The sequence below is a fragment of the Mandrillus leucophaeus genome, unplaced genomic scaffold, assembly GCF_000951045.1.
Source record: "Mandrillus leucophaeus isolate KB7577 unplaced genomic scaffold, Mleu.le_1.0 Scaffold842, whole genome shotgun sequence".
NCBI classification, from domain to species: Eukaryota; Metazoa; Chordata; class Mammalia; order Primates; family Cercopithecidae; genus Mandrillus; species Mandrillus leucophaeus.
In genome coordinates, this window is record NW_012109164.1 from 62,789 (window position 1) to 68,085 (window position 5,297).

Below are 5,297 nucleotides of genomic sequence, written 5' to 3' on the forward strand. Positions count from 1 at the left end.
AAAAAAAAAAAAAAAAAAAAAAAAAAAAGAATGGATGCACATAGATTTGGAAGACGAAGCAAATACATTTATTAAACACTGTAGTGTTTCATTTCACTTGGAAATGTAATGTTTACTTCCATTTTTATGAGGGGAGCTTTATGGAAAGATGCATTTGTGTTTATTATGCACTCTGTTTTATGTTGGGTAGTAGTAAACTCTCACAGGAATTAATGAGAAGAAATGTGTAATATGATAACTGTTTTCCTTCATATTATTTCATATGATTATCATTAGAGGGAATTGTTACACTTTAATTCATTCTTCTCTATTACACTCAATACATTAAGATAGAGAGCTTATTATAAGCAGTATGCATATCTCAGAGAATACAATATATATTTTGAAGTTAGAATGCAAATTCTAACTTCAAAAAGTAAATTAAATTTTAAAAATAGAATGACACAAAATTTCTGAAGATACCAAGCAAAATCAGTACTGAATACGCATAGAAAGTACCTGTCAGGAAGAAACCTAACATTACCTCTGAGGTTCTTCTGACCATTATTTTACTGCTTCTACTCACATTTTTCTCACAGTCTCACAAGCCAGGATCATTTTCGCTTAACAATGTATCTTCACCACCTAGCACAGCACCTGGCATAAAAATTTATATTGAATTAATTAATTATTTTAGTTCAGAAAAGATAAGTTACCATTGGAAAACATAGTCTACAGATACAGTGTGAGAAGAAATCTGATCTTACAATCAAAAGATTTTGAGTTATCACTCCTGTATTCGCTCATAAACAAGCTGAGTGACCCGGACAAGTCTCTAATGAACTCAAAGATCAGTTTCTTTATCTATACAATCAGAGATTTGGTATAGAATCATCTCTAAAATTCTCTTAATTTTTGGAAAAGTCTTAAGAATTGTATTCTCTGAGATATGTAACAAGCTCTCTATCCTAATGTATTGCGTGTACTAGAGAAGAATGAATTAAAGTGTAACAATTCCCTCTAACTATAATCATTTATGTGTGCTCATTGTTGCATAATGCGATCGCCAAAGCACGCATTTGGTTGGGGTTTCAGTGGCTATAATAAGCGCTTTGTGACCTCTACTGGACACACAGGGTAAAGTCTTGTATGAGTCTAGGAGTTCGTAGACCAGCTGGGGCAACATAATGAAACACTATCTCTATGAAAAATGTAAATATTAGCCCAGCCTAGTAGCACAGGTCTATAATGACAGCTACTTGGGAGGGTAAAGTGGGGAAGGGTGGACTAGGCATGACTATTTTGTGAAGATGCAGAAAAGAAAGAAGGGAAGATTGCTAGCAAATACGTTCCCTCCATTTAGGGTTTGTATACAATTGCACTTGCCTTTAATTAGATGTGTGAATAACCTATAACAAGCATGTGGTTGAAGTACACTGTTGAGGAACTGGAGCTAAATATCTGACACCACCAGTCCCTTCAAACTGAGATCCTACAACTCTTTGAAATAGCAAAAGCCTCAACTTGGTCAGAAGAGCAAACGGTTCTGAGATTAAAATGAAAAAAAGAAAAGAAAGGAATGAGAATTCTAGCCAAGAAAATAAAAATAGAGAGTGTGGAACTTAACAAAATAGTTCTAAATTGTATCTTGAAGAACAAACATGTTAAACATAGCCAGTATGTTTTTTATAGATTGCAAAAACAACTTGATGGAACAGATATAAAAATGTGTAATAAAGTGACAATGACTAAAACAATGTAGGACCAGTCTCAGAACATGGGAATGGAAGAAAATGTCAAAAGGAACTCCCAAAAGCTGTGAGAATTTAGTAGATTATAAAGTCACATATTAAGACCGGGTCCGGTGGCTCACGCCTATAATCCTAGCACTTTGGGAGGATGAAGCAGGTGAACTATTTGAAGTCAGAAGTTCAAGACCAGCCTGGCCAACGTGGTGAAACCCCGTCTCTACTAAAACTACAAAAATTAGCCAGGCGTGGTGGCACATGCCTATAATACCAGCCACTTGGTAGGCTGAGGCAGGAGAATCACTTGAACCCGGGAGGCAGAGGCTGCAGTGAGCAGAGATTACTGCACTCCAGTCTAGGGAAAAGAGCAAGATTCTGTCTCAAAAAAATAAAAAATAAAAATAAAATAGGCCGAGAGTAGTGGAGCCACTGTAATCCCAGGACTTTGGGAGGCCGAGGCGGGCAGATCACGATGTCAGGAGATCAAGACTATCCTGGCTAACATGGTGAAACCCCGTCTCTACTAAAAATACAAAAAATTACTGGGCATGGTGGTAGGCACCTGTAGTCTCAGTTACTCGGGAGGCTGAGGCAGGAGAATGGCATGAACCTGGAAGGCGGAGCTTGCAGTGAGCTGAGATCCCTCCACTGCACTCCAGCGTGGGTGACAGAGCGAGACTCCACCTCAATCAATCAATCAATCAATCAATCAATCAATAAAGTCACATATTAAATGAGAATTTTCAACTTTGAGAAAGAATTATGTTATATCCCTATCTCTGGCCTTTATAAGCAGTATTAATATATTTTGACTTATCAAAGTCTCAGCCTCCTGGGCTCAAGCAATCCTCTTACCTCAGCCTCTCAAGTAACAGGAGGACAGGCGTGAGCCACCACGTCTGGCCAATATTTTATTTGTGTAGAGATGGGTTCTTGCTGTTTTGCCCAAGCTAGTCTTGGACTCCTGGGCTAGGCAATACTCTCATCTCAGCCTCCCAAAGTGTTGGGATTACAGGCATGAGCCACTGCACCTGGCTGAAAGTCAAAATTCTTAAGACAATTACTGACAGGTTTTTACTGCATAAAAGTTATAAATAGTCCTACTTCAAAAACAATCAAGATATATTGAAAACTGAAAACAATTAAAACATACAACCAGCCGGGCACGGTGGCTCACACCTGTAATCCCAACACTTTGGGAGGCCGAGGCCAGTGGATCACTTGAGGTCAGGGGTTCAAGATCAGCATGGTCTACATGGTGAAGACCTATCTCTACTAAAAACACAAAAATTGGCCGGGCATGGTGGTGGGCACCTGTAATCCCAGCTACTCAGGAGGCTAAGGCAGAAGAATCGCTTGAACCTGGGAGACAGAGTTTACAGTGAGCTGAGATCACCCCACTGCACTCCAGCCTGGATGACAAGAGTGAAACTCTGTCTCAAAAAATAAATAAATAAAAATAAAACATATACAATCTAATAGGAGGTACTATACTTAATACATAAGCAATTTTGAATTGATAAGAAAAAAAGCAAAAGAATTTTAAAAATAGACAAAGTATACAAGCAAATCACACACACAGAAAACAAATAGACAAAAATATGTGAAATCAAGGACATGAGAAAAGGTGTGACATCACTTATCATTAAGGAAATGCAAACCAACCTATAACCAGTATGTAGGTTATATTAAGTAAAACTCGGAGAATGCCATCAGAAATCAACTTTAGTTACGACTGGTTATCCAAATCAACTCTGTGAGGCTGGGTTGGGTTTGATTTTGTGTGTGTGTTTTTTGTTTGTTTGGTTTTTATATTTTCTCATTACTCTCTTATTTAAAACATAAAAATTAAAAAGTTGTGTTGTCACTTCTAATCACAGAAAACATTCTCACTTCAGTACCTAAAATGTCTAATACTGTGTAACAGTCACAACTCTAAATTCCATTTAAAAGAAAAGTGACTCTGCTCCCCCAGCTCAGCCCTGCTTCAGATAGAGAGATAATAGTAAAAACAAAATGGGGAGCATGGGGTGAACCTGTTTCCTCATCTTGCACTTTTACTAATCAATAAGATCTTTCCTATCCCCAGTCTGTCATTATTTATGATGCCTCTGAGATGGTGGCACCTGGTGTGAGCTGAATAGGATCCCTCAAAAAGTATATCATCTTGAAGACCTAACCCCGAGCATTTCAGAATGTAACCTTATTTAGAGACAGTATCTTTACAGGTAATCAAGTTAACATGAGGTCATTAGGATGGACTCTAATCCAATTTGCTGAAATTTGCATTCACACAGACATATACAGAAGAAAGATGATGTGAGGAGATGTAGAAAGAAGACGGTCATCTCTGCGCTAAAGAGAGGCCTGGAAAAGATCCTTCCTCACAGCCCTTAGAAGCAACAAGCAACCCTGCAGACATCTTGATTTCGGACTTCCAGCCTCCAGAACAGTGAGGCAATAAGCTTCTGTTGTTTAAGCCACCCAGTGTGTGGTACTTTGTTTCGTGTTTGTGTGTTTGTTTGTTAGAGACAAGATCTCACTATGTTGCCCAGGCTGTTCTTAAAGTCCCAGGCTCAAGCAATTCTCCCACCTCAGCCTCAGAAAAGTGCTGGCTTACAGGTGTGAGTCACTATGTCCAGCCTGTGACACTTTGTCATGGCAGATCTAGGAAACTAGTACAGCACTCAACAGTACTTTCCTTCTTAAAGAAGAATTCATAAAGCACTCAAGAGAGAAAGCGGGTGCTTTAATAGTGATATCCAGTCTCTAAACAAACAAAGTGCCACACACCGGGTGGCTTAAACAACAGAAGCTTATTGCCTCACTGTTCTGGAGGCTGGAAGTCTGAAATCAAGGTGTCTGCAGGATTGCTTGTTGCTTCTAAGGGCTGTGAGGAAGGATCTTTTCCAGGACCTCCCTTTGACATTTTGAAGTGCTAGAAGTCAGGACTTCAAGATATCAAATGTTTCACATGCACAAACACACACGCACATGCACGCACATGCACACACATACACACACACACACACCCCCCTGCTGAGGATCTCTCATCTGCCGTTCCCTTGATGCAGGCAAATTCATCTCTGCTGAGTTGTTGGCTGGTTGCACATGATTCTTCCCTCAGGCCCAGGACATCCATCCTCACACCTACTCCACCTTCTTTCTCCCTGTCTTTGGTGCAGTTCTGTTGGACAGGATGTAAGAAACCCTACCTTGGCACTCTACACTGGAGTCCACACCTAGTCATGGAGTCCACACCTAGTCAACAGGACATGCACACCTTTGCCCCACCATCAATGGAAATGTGGCTACTTCCCAACTGCAACTCTCTACTTTTGATGCCACAGGCAGCTTCTACCAGCCTCCAAACATACCATTTTCTCAAGCCGGTGTCAAACCCCAATGCCCAGTGTCCCTCAAACTGCAGAAGAATTATATTAAACTCTCTGAATGATCTAGAAATGTCTTTCACTGGGCTTGACAGAGCACCCCTCAACCCTTGCCATTGAATAGAGGAAGGCATGAAAGTCACAGTACACCAACAACTCTATTAACGAAATCTTTATT